Here is a 12,932-nt window from a genome sequence, read left to right as displayed (position 1 = left end):
GATGTCTTTATTAAAGGGCGACCTTGGCTTTCAAGGTGTTGGCAGCTGCCGCAGTCAGTGGAGACAAGGACTGACCAAACAACGCGTGGTGTCAACTTCGTTTTGATGGAGTTGATGACTCAGAAAATCCAGTGTCACCTCACTTTGTTAAGTCTACTTCACACGGACATAAAAACACAAACACCAAACACATACTTACTGCTGCTCTGCCTCATACAACCTGCAGTAGCACGGATAACAGAGTTTTTAAAGGGTTCAAGCTTTGAATCATCCAAATGGGGCCAAGGGCACACACATTTTGGGTGTGCTGTACTCGGTTGTACACACCAAAAAGTGACAGAAGTAGTTGTGTGAAGAATGGAAAAAAAGGAGTTTGAGTGAGTTCAGACCCTGCCAACTTTCACACCTCCGCACATTTCACTGGGTGACAAGCACTTTATTTGAAGCACACTGAGGCCTTTACAAGACACACTGTTTGGCCCCAATTACCCTTGTCCTTTTCAAGTGTCTCGCATCCGAATGAAACCCAGACGCAATTTAAAACAATTTACTCTACACTTAGCCAGATCACAAATCTGATTGCAATCCGTCTTAGTTTTTCCATGCTACATGCTAATCAGTGTCGACCCTTCTCCGGTCCAGCGGGTGTTGGTAATGTCGCGTTCAATATTCAAGTTGTAATTACAACCGGGAAACTCTGACTTTACTGAAAACCCTGATTATATCCAACTTCATAATAAGGCAGTGCTTGGAAACCATGCAAACATGACAAGTCCAACATTTAACATATTCTTTAAAAAAAAGAAGAATTCTTAGGGTAGTGTTATATTATTATTGCACAGTATTTTAAGCTGTTAACTGAGGTATCTTTCTCATCTCTACCATCCTTCACATATTGCATGGCATAATGCTCCTGGAGATGTTTGATAAGAAGAATAACTAATGAATTTAAGCAATGTTGGTACAACTGATCGAGCTATCTATCTATGACTGTATCTATAGAATGAGATAACAGTTTGATAGTCTATTATCGTCCCTCACCCATACAGATCAATGCTCTTTCATCCACACAGATCATTCAGTGACTGAACTGATCAGATGAATACCACATTATCACAGGGGACACACACGGTAAAAGGCTGTTTCTATGGATCGCTTACTGACGCAGTTGTTGAGTCGGACGCATTTACACTTATTCAACATCTGTCTCTGGATTGTAATCCGCCTCGAATGTCTCTTGGGTGCATTTACTCTTGGCTTTTTTCAAGCATTTTAATGCCTTTAAATGACTCGCATTTATATCACGCCTCTCCAGTCCGCCGACCACTCAAAGCACTTTACGTTTCAACATTCACCCATCCACACACACACACACACACACACACTGATGGTATGATGGCAGAGGTTGCCATGCAAGGTGACAATCTGCCAATTAGATGCTAATGTATTCATTCTCACACTGATGGCACGGCCTTCAAGAGCAATTTTGGGATCCTCATCCTTCCCAAGGACACTTCAACATGCGGAATGGTGGAGCCGGGGATCAAACAAAGGATCTTTCGTTTAGTGGACGACCTGCTCTACATCTGAGACATAGATTCTGACAAAGAGATGAATTAGGAACGATGCCATTCATGATCAGCGACTTAGGGTTTAGTCCCTAAACAAGTGGACGTCTCCCACTTGGCTGTGATGGCTTGAAGTGACTGTGTGACATGTGCTGTATAAAACACACCAAAATAATACTTGCATTACTTTCCAAGTAGAAACTTGTATTTGGTTCAAAGAATGTGCTATGATGATACTGTATGTTCTAGTGGATTTCTTAGTGAAAAGAGATTTAATCCTAAAACTGACACCAGCGAAAAAAGATTTTTGCCAAAGGCTCTCTGCTGTACTGACTTTCCCAGAGTGTGTGACTGTGAGATCTAAGATCTAATGTGTTCTTTTGATGATACAAAAGGCTATGCCCCTGACAATTGTAACCTTAATGGCCAGCTCCGTTCCCGGCTTCTCCACATATCGTCGCGCCAACGACTTCAGAGTAAAGTCAGCATCGTTCCACCTCTCTGGCAAGTGGCCAGCAAGAAATGGCCAAGTCATCCGTGGTGGGAAAAACTAACGCTGCCTTTATTGCTGCCAAGCAGACATGTGGCTCCTGCTTCCAAGATCCCGGTGACAGTTTCTGGTCCCTGGAGAGTCGGGGCAAGAGCAGGCAGCGTGTCTGTGGGAGAGCTGATGAGGGCTAGGACAATTGATGCTGCTGTATAGTGTATAGTGCTGAAAGAGGACTCGCTATTGCTTATTTGTGAACACGTTTTTTTTTGGACTCACAAACAAAACCCTGAAAGCCAATGATAGGAAATAGCAAATTCAGGGTTACAGCTAACAACGTTATGTATAGTGTATCCCTACAACAATCCATTTGTCATGCCATTTGTCATGCTATTTAAACACATGAGGTACCAATCGTGCTCTATAGTGTTGACTCTCAGTCTACACTCATACAAGCAAACTGAAGTCCACACTTCAAATTTAAAAGTATGACTTACCAAGACTTGCCTGCTTGGCTTGTTAGCAAGCTCTCATTGACCCGGGGCGATTCATAAGATTGGCTTCCCAACAGGCCCAGCTGAGGGTCTCCTGTGCCTGTCTACCTGCCATCTCGCGCATGAGTCTGCCTACGTGATGCCTCACTGGATATGCTCCCCCGAGCCGCAGTGACAGGTCATCTTTCACGTGGAGCCACTTGAGTGTCAGCTGGAAATCAATTGCCGCAGCCATCGGCTGCCTCATGCCCGGTGACACACGCTCCCGAGCGACTCACTGTTTCCAAAACCTTGTTTCATCAAAGTCCGTCCAGTCTGTTGGAGGCCAGTGACTGCATGTAGAGTCAGGTACAGGAAACTTTCAGGCCTTTGTGTGTGTGTTTTATGTGTGCTGCGCAGGTGTTTTGACTTTGACGTTTTAAACCCTGTGAGAAAATATATGATTGTTTTAGGAGCACCTTAAGAAGAGAGCCATGGAGGCAGATATATGGTGGTAGAAACGCAGTCAGGAAGCAAATTAGACATAAACTGACATTTATGCAGTGCAGTAAACACCTGGTTAGTGAAAGAGCTGCATATTCAGAACTATAGTATATGACGGGGTGGAGATGTTGCATCGGTATGAAAGGAAACTGTTATATTTAACCTACAGCTGTAGGTGTATTAAACACCAAATTTGTTTGCTATCTGCCACATCTCAGACAGCGCGCTGAGGAATGTCATGTGCCAGCGGCGGTACAAACTTGTACTGGTCCTGAAAATGTCTTAAAGTAGCAAAATCCGTCAATCTCGACCCATTAAGTCCTGAGAGACCCGACTCCGTCTCCTGTCCTTCCTCCCGGCCCCTCTGCCAACACGAACACAGGGGTCATTGTACCGCGCCAGTCACACAGATCAATGTAACCGAGTGAAGGCTCTTGGGTTATTGTCATCGTGAGGCACATCATTCAGAGGTGAATATATCGCAGCTGTTTTGTGGACAGCGCTTCTTGCTTCCGAGGAATATCCCCTCCGCTTGGTCTGATACGGTCCTGGTAACTGGATACAGGTTGCCTCTTGATGCCATGAACACCCGAGCCAGGAATAACAACATAAAACAAAATGTTTCGGGGTTCTTTTCTGGAAAAATCTGCCAGCGATCGGTGTAATTTCAGCCGTCAAATGAGAAGACTGCTCTTCTTTTTTGTCAAGAACCCATGATTAGAAGTTTGAGTCATAAACCTGCCACTTATCATTGAAAATTGCTGATGAGGTCTTCTAGAATAGAAAGCTCAACAGGCGTAGCAACAGTAACTAAGGGGCGGGGCTTAGCAACGGTTCAGTGATAAATCTTTAGGGCGTTTTGCCATGTGCATTAGCTCATTCAACCATATATATTAACCATGCAATTATTAAGGAGCAGAATCAATATGAAAATTCCCAACAATGCAGAGAAATGTCATATTACGGCACATCCGTTCCTTCTCAGGGCAGTCAATTATGTGAAATATCTGTTCGGGGTGATGAGCTGCCTCCCCACCTCCACTCAACCCCATGGCTTTGGGGCTAGACGAAAACACGCTAAAACGAGATGTGGAGCAATGTTATTTGATGCAGGATTCTGTAAATCTGCTCATCCCCTCAGCAATGCACAAAAAAATTATATTGACTGTGAGCCTGCAGAGCCGTTTGCCCAGTCCTGGTAAATTGCTGCTGTGAAATGAAATCTGTAAAGCGACTGTGTGCCTGTGGCAGTAAAGTTTGTTTAAAGCACACCAGTGCCTTTGTCACAGAAGTTTGGATGTAATTGATGTTATGCACTTCATAGCTTATTTGTAGGAGGCAACTGTGTGTAATTGTTAGTGTGTGTGTGTTCGTTACACAGGGAAAAAGCGGTCAGCCAGGGGAAGTATTTCTGTGTGCGAGCCATAATTTGACCGAGGATAATGCCCCACAGATGAATCAATTAGATGGAGGTTTGCATTGGCCTTTACTTGGCTCGCACCGCTGTTAACAGCACAAGCTCTGAATACCGGTAGTTAAATTGAAAGAGCAATTCTTAGATATGGTCGATGCATTCCCTTCATTAGTGTTTGTACTGAAACAAGTTTTAGCATATGACAGGGTTAAAACTGACTGTAGAGGACCGCGTTTTTTTGGTGAATTTGGTAAATGGAACCCACAAATTCAAATTGTAAGCCACATTTGCCTCAACATCTCAGACTAATAATGTCTAAATCACTCGACTTTGGTCCAGGAGACTGCTGTTCGTGTCCTATGTGATAAATAAAAGTAAAGTTGACATTAGCAGTAGTTTGAAACTCAATGCTACTAACCAAGCTCCAGTTTTTGACGCATTGGTGTGAGAACGTGTTGGTTTGCTTGAATGCTCATGTGTGCACGGGCACATTTATTTTCTTCATTGCATCACAACAATCATGCAGTTATTAAATGAGGGTTACACATATTTCAGAACTACCAAAATCTCTGGTAATACATGTAATCGATTACCATAAACATTTTGCATTGTGTGGGCTGTGCTTCTGGTGGGAGCATGAGCGGTGAAACTAAAAACACAATAAAGGTCATATGTTGCTTAGCTACTGTAATATCCATATGTATGTACTTAGCGTGTGTGTGTGTGTGTGTTGAACATTAGGAAAAGTTAAGCTGCATAAATGCGTCCTAAGTACATCTCCCATCCTTAGAATAGTGTTTATGTGAGTGTGTCTGTCTTCTATTAGAGCTCCATAATCCCCCCACAAAGATTGCGAGCAGTAATCTATTTTGCATTACCCGCCTAAAATGTGAAGCGCATTACTTTGGTCAACAAAGTTGACTGTAATTGTCTTATGGTACAGATCAAGTTAATGGAGAAACGGCGCACACTGCCATACAATGCTCTTCTCACAGCCAAGTAATAAAGCAATTTAAAGCAAACCCACACTTAATTGTCATACGCCAAGATGGCCTGAATGAATACAATTGAATGTGTGCTGCTGCAAATTTTTCTTTTGACTTCAGGTATTCACTGTTTAAAAATAGAGATATAGATAAGAGATATTCTTATGTTTATTTATATAGTGTTTATTTCCAATTATGCTCATTGGTTGCAATGTATCTGATTGTAGACCTGCTCTTAAAATATGTCTTACATTTTTATTTTATTTTTTCTCTGTGTATGTAATTTATTGACCCTAGGGTCACATTGTGTTTTTTATGCTTTAAAATGTCTGCTCTGTTAAGCACTTTGTGATGTTATGTCTGTGAAAAGCGCTATATATACTAGCGGTTTTCCAACAGCTGACCGACTTCTTGGTCGTAAATAACTGCTTTGATGTTTTCCAGTCAGGCTTTCGACAGCACCACAGCACTGAAACTGCTCTTGTTAAGGTCTTCAACGACATCCACTTAAACATAGACAATGGCAGAAGTTCAGTCTTAGTGTTACTAGATCTCAGTGCTGCATTCGACACGGTCGACCATGCCATACTCCTAGAAAGACTAAAAATCTGGGTGGGACTCTCTGGCACAGCACTTAAGCAACCAAGGTTAAATATCCTGTAAACTATTGGATTTGCCGGCCAAACATTTACTCAAAATGAAAACTATGCTGTTCTAAAGCATCTCAAACGAATTGGCCCATCTCCTATCATCCCCAGACATGTCAATAGTGTTTTATCAGTGCACTATTGGTGACACGCAATTGAGCATGAGCACAGCCCGTGCCAGACTGAATTCGGAGGTGCATGACAAGCCGTGCTCACTTGCGGGCCTACCCGCATCACGCGCCTTCCGTGATTACTAGCCGCGAGTACCCATCGCGCCAATCACTACGAAGAGGATCACCTAAGTTGAACTGCTGCTTAGTTATGCTTATTTCCGCTCATAATGATTCGTAGTCTGGTGAATGCGCTCCACTCCCACTACTGGAACAGGCGCTTTCATGCGAATGAATGAGTGATGCTGCGGAGCTCCAGACGTGTGTCAGCCCCATGATTTCCTCATTTGTCGGGGAATGACGAGGAGCGGAAACAAAGTCTCCGTTTCAACAGCGAGGAGCCTGAACTGTCCCGTGGAGCTGATTTACCATGGCGGCTGGCGGCGCCGATGTTAACAATATAATAGCAGCTGCATCGTTTACCAGAGATGGAAGACCAGTATCGATGGAGCGGATGGAGCGGATGGAGCTATCTGGTGGAAATGACGGCGTTGTCTGCATTGGAGGGCCGGAGTGCTGGTGGAGAGAGTACGGGACGCCGCCTGCGGAGCTCGGATGAGCCCGGCGATGGATCGACTGATCGCGAGTAACTGTTAGACTTACTAGGATACCACCGCGAATGACTAGCCGAGCCAAGAGGGCTTCTTGCTCGTCTGCGGGGAGCCACTGCGCCGCGCTGGGCGAGTGCTCCTGCGCCGGCCACCTGGTGGGCTGAATGCCGGCTCATTTATGTTTGGTTTCACCAAAAATAGAAACCATCCTCATTTTCTTTTGTACTCGTCAAATGACCTTGGAAAAACTGTTCAATGTCTGCTCTACTGCTATTCTATTTCTATGTTTCAGTAAAAGAGATCTGGAGTAATGGCACCAGCTTTTTCGTAAACGTCTCCAGGGTGGCAATCACTCCCTGGGGATTCATCATTTTAAATGCATGTATTGCTTAATTTGTCCCTTGTAATGTGTGCTGATAGTAGATCATGTTGGAGGGGGACAATTAATGGTAATTCCAGTTTTTTTCTTCATCCACTTGTTATAATAATGTGGTTTTAGCCATTACCTTTCCTCAAAGACCACCTTCAAGGCATCCTTAATGATGGTTGGGTCAACTTCTCCATTGTTAATTTCATCTACCGCCTGATTTTATATTCCCACATTTAACCTCCCGTCTTTTTCTGACATTCAGATGCAATTTTAAATACAAGGAATTTTGATTTGATACGTCTGCCACTTATCAGTCAGCAGTGAGAAATTATGTATGAACAAGCCACTAAGTAAAGGGTAATATCGGCTACACATTAGATTAATTAGACTGTGATATTTAGATCTCGACCCACTAAACGCAATGACTTAATTCATTTCAATCCATTACATCCCAACTTAGCGAGGGCGATTTATTCATGTTGGACATGTCTCGGCTGAGGGGGAACTCTTTTTATTGGCTATAGTTCTGGGATTCATCCAAACCCCTGTTTAATTTCATGTGAACAGTAGCAGTTATGAGCTGCGGAGAAATTATGTCCGGGATCGACTATTTTTGGAGCCTCCAGGAGCTCCGCGAGTCTGCCCTTTGGCTCATTTGGTCATTGACCACTATTGAAGTTGCGGTGCAACCTGAACTACTTTTTAAATACTAAACCACAGCCATGATGTCTCTCTAATTTTAACCATAATCATGTCGATTTGGCGGAAGATTGTAGTAAGAATAGTGAATGTTTTGCAGGGACATTGAATGCCATCCGGTCCTCATGTTGATATATGTAACTTGGGTAGCATTAAGGTTCAAAAACCACGGTAACTATAACATGGTCCACAACCCACACTTTGGTTCGTGCTTTATCATACGAATGCCACATGCTGCACTCTGTTGCGTAGTCCAAGAAAGTCAAGCATCTCATAAAAGGGCCCAACTATATTTGAGAAAAAGGACATGCAGATTGTTGTTGATTCAAAGCTTTTGAAAAAGTCTTGCTTCTGTTCATTGCAAAAAGTTGAGTTAAAAATGTTCCCCTGGTAGAAGAGCTCTCTGCCACCCAGCTGAACCATCGTTGAATTTGTCATGTTTACTAATATCGGGATATAAAAGCAGACCTTCTATTCACTAACTTTAAATATTGCTAAGTTTGATAAAGCTGTTGCTTCAGTACAAAGCCCCAGCAGTAGACAGACAACACGTATTCCATGGTGGAGTGATGAATTCAGTAAATTGCACATTTAAGGATGAGATCAGCTCCATATGATTAGCGTTAGTTAAATTGTAAGTCTTTTGAGGATAGTCAACATCATGCCCCAGGGTAGTATGCATTATCTACAGATTTTAAAGGAAGCGAGTATAAAATTGACCCCTGGGAAACCCAACAAGACATCTTCAAACACAATAAGCTTGCAGCATCTCTGCCTATGCTCAGGGCGATATTTTGTAGATGAATAAAGCTTTTTAAAACCACCGATGTTATGAGAACAAGATTCGGAGCAGAATAAAACTATGTACGGTTCAGGAAGTTGCTCGAGGCCATTAAGGTGCCCTTGAGCAAGGCCTTTAACCCCAACAGCTTGAGTGCAGGACAGCTTTCTGATGTGAATGTGTAAAGTGTGACTGATCAGTGTGCTCCTGAAAAGGGGAGGCTTCTTCTCAGTAGGACTTCCCCCTGAATAGATAAAGGGGAAAACAACGCATTCATCGTTTTTAGTCATGGGGATGACGAATTAATTAATGTTCACTTGAGGAGTTATATAACTGACCTGACTCAAGAAAAAAAATGAAACAAGCTCCAGTTTGAGCAAATTCTGTATTTCATCTTCCGTTTTTGACAGATGCAGAGTGTGTACCTTTCTGGTCAGAGATGAACAGGAAGCTGTATTGCTTTCACCTCCAGCTACCGTCACACCTTTAAGTGCCCCCATAATTTATTCATAAAGGTAGAGACCAGCCCCTCCTTGACATACAACCACATCCGTGCCCACGTGAAACACATGCAAAGAGGAGCACACACACTCCCTGGAGGTTTGCCTTTAACCATGACCAATCCAAGCCTAATGCTAATGATGAGAGAGCCTACTTCACTTACACTTAAGGCAATTAGAGCGAAACCATAAAGCCTCTACTGCAGTGGACACTTTTGATGTGTAACCTGATTTGTTTACACATCAACCATCTGAGAAGCTGTCATTGGAAACTGTTTGGGAAAGGACAGGCACTTTCAACAAATACTTTGCAAGTAAGTGGATGAACCATCTGTTAAGCCATCTCTGACCGAAGCCAGTCGGGAGAAGAGTGAAAACATCTTTTCCATTTAGAAAACCTTTCAGTGCCATTCTTGGCTCTTCCTTCAATGAAGACGTACTCTCCAGTTCTGAAATAACTGATGCTATTGCAACATCTACGCCAACCTTATCGGCAGTGGCCATTGTTATTTTGATTGAACGAACAAATGCCTCTGTTTATTTTAACCGCAACTGCCAGTAGCTCTTCACAGGATGCTGATTGGTCCGGTCGCTCTCTGTCCAGACACAAGTGCATCACTTAAAGCCTGACACGGTAGAGGTTCGTGTCATCTCTGATCCTGTGATTGTCAGCTGCCGAGCAAGGCGAGTTGTGAGGATCCAGTTTATGATTTATCTGATTGATGATACTGCTGACAGAAAGGCTAACTGACACTGGGGCAGAAAAGTTAATGTAAGGTGATTTCGAGACAGAATAACTAACTCACTGGGAAACTGGAGGGCTGAAACAGAAAAGCAAACCCACTGGGGAACAGGCAAGCCATCGTAGCCTCACAGTGATCTGCTGCCGTTTTCTATTTTGTAAATGAGAAATAAGATGGAAAATATTTGTTGGCAACCATTTTTCCACAATTGGAAAAAACCCACTTGATTGAAACATGTAAACTAAAAATGTATTATAATTGTTGGCAAATAGGCTACAATATGCAGCACTACATAGTATATGAAACATGAAAATATACATATCCTAACACAGCAAACCTCAAGAGGCATTCGTATACCCACAACCCTGAAATTCACGAAAATGTAAGCTACTGTAATGTTTGAATGATATATGAATTAATACGTTTGATTTTGTGTTTACCTGTGGTTTGATATCACCTTTTTCGAAAGACCTTGAAAACAAGCTTTGCAAAAGTGCACCATATTTTCTTACATTTTTCTGCCAATCCGAGCAGACTGGGCTTTTTTCGGGAGGGGAAGCTTACAGAGACAGGCGCTAAAACGGAGGGTGAATACAGATATATTCAGACAGACAGTATTTAGAAATTAGTTTTTTGAACATCAAAGCATGTCAACATATTCAAGTGGAAACCAAAAGTAAAAGTATTAACCTGAAAACAAACATGATATTTCCATTTTAATTCTACCAGGTTTAATGGGGGAGGACCACCACATGTTTCCTCACTGCTGGATCCATAGTTGGCTTTGTTGTGGCTTGGACCGCATTGTTAGCCTTTAGAATGCATTCTATTCCTTATCAAGCTTTACAGAATATCATTATGCCATCAGTTATCATATTCCAACAGAGTTCACAGCTGGCGTGAATCCAGTAATGAGCCTTAAACGGCTCCGGCCACACATCAAAACACATTTTGTAACAATAAATATACAATCAACAAAGAAATACAAACTTACATTGTCAGCCACTTGCCTACGTTAGGCAGCTGCTGCAGCCCTGCATCAGCAGCTGGTCTCGGAGGTCCTCTGATCCGCATTGGTTGGTTGTTCCTCACTCAAAGAGACTGTGCTTTTGAGGTTGTAGCTGCTACGCTTTGGAACTCTCTCCCATTGGACTAACGGCCAGTTAGTTAGCTAGTTCTAGCCATGTAGTTTGGAAGTTGGGTGAACAAAGTTATTGTTTGGTTTTGTAGAGTGTAGAGTAAGGGAGCAGGATTGACTGAATCTGTGGTCACAGCCTGTCAAAAATAACAAAACCCGAGCACACATTAAACAGAACTGACTCTTCTGCTTGTTTTTACACCGTTTTTTTCATTTGGTCTCATGAAAGTGTACTCTCTAGATGCTGCACTGATGTGTTACCACTCAACAGTCTCTACCTGTAGTTTCACAATGCGGTCTAATGTTAGTTTCACACTCTGACACTGGTGCTTTCTCATAAACAGAGAGAGAAGAGTGTGATCATCCGTGAACTGACATCGACGAAATCAATCAGTCAGATTAGAAAATTAGGAATCCCTACATGGCACTGCTAATGTCAATAATGTGCATACCAACTAGAAGGTATGGAAGAAGAAGGACAAATGGCTGAATCAAGGGAATACAACCAGATCTCCAATGCTGGTATAGGCTGCAGTTTCACCATACTCACGAATTCTTAATAGGACCCCGTCCCAGTCAGCTAACCGATCTCCATCCTGCAACCCAGCAACCACAGCATCTGTAGAAGTAACTTTAAGGGTAGCAGAGAAGAAAAACAGGAGACCAGGAACTGCGCAGAAAACGCGTGCCAACATGAAGTTGACCAAAGTACCCAAACAAATACCATGACAATCCCGAGCTCTGACCACTTTGAACTCCCTCTGGAACTCCAGAGATGGTACTGAACCAGAAAGGTGTCACGACCCGGCTCAAAAGGCATGAGGGAGACAAGACGAGTATAAAGTAATAAATAGACATTTATTTAAAGTACCACTAACTAAAACTAAACAAACAATCAAAACCAAGCAGCAGCTATGTTGTCATTTGACAGACAAAATGCCTCCTCATCCTGCCACATCACATCCTTCTCAAATTGATCATAACGACGTTCCTTCTCTTTGGTGAGATCATGAAGTTGCTTCAGTGAGGGGATGGAGTCATGGCCAATGCAAAATGGGGTAGTCGTGTACAAAATATCGCACAGCTCGTGGTCTTTGGCAATGAGGCCACGAAGCTCTTCCATTCTTTTCTTTTTGTGCTTGTTACGTGCCGTGTTGTGTTTTGTGCTTCGGCCACTCGGTTGTTATTTTGCCTTTTTTATTCAGACGTACGACTATGTTCTCGGGTATTTTTTTTGGCTTTGTGTGAAGAGGGGTGTGATCATGCACTGGGTGCCCCGTTGTGTTTCCTGTGTTGCAGGTGCTGATTGGAGGCTCGTCAGCCGGATGAGCAGCACCTGTGGCAGTGTGGCTGCACTCTAAAAAAATAAAAGTTGAGTATACTTAAAAAGGTTAAGCAACCAGCTGCAAAGGCTTTTTTGAGTATACTCAACTAAGTTGTGTCAACTTAGGATAAGAAGTTAACTCAAAGTGCTATTTTAAGTTTCTCAAACTTGATATTTCAAGTGTTCTTTACTTAAGTACATGAGTAGACGTGAGGATCAAACTCAATATTTTAAGTTATGTTAACTTAAGTACATAAGTAGGTCTGAATAGTAATAAGTTTGAGAAACTTAAAATAGCACTTTGAGTTAACTTCTTATCCTAAGTTGACACAACTTAGTTGAGTATACTCAAAAAAGCCTTTGCAGCTGGTTGCTTAACCTTTTTAAGTATACTCAACTTTTCTTTCTTTACAGCCTTCATTTTTAATTAATTGGAAATGTACACCGTTAAAGAAAAGAAAAACATCGTAAAACACAAAATGTTTAATAACAATAAGTTATTTGCTTGCAAAACAATATTGTCTTTCAATTTCAACACTTGAATAGTACACAGCAGGGGGTCAACATCCTTATAATC

This window comes from Melanostigma gelatinosum, assembly GCF_949748355.1.
Source record: "Melanostigma gelatinosum genome assembly, chromosome: 10".
NCBI classification, from domain to species: domain Eukaryota; kingdom Metazoa; phylum Chordata; class Actinopteri; order Perciformes; family Zoarcidae; genus Melanostigma; species Melanostigma gelatinosum.
The sequence above is the reverse complement of the archived record's forward strand: the minus strand, read 5'-3'. Positions refer to the sequence as shown.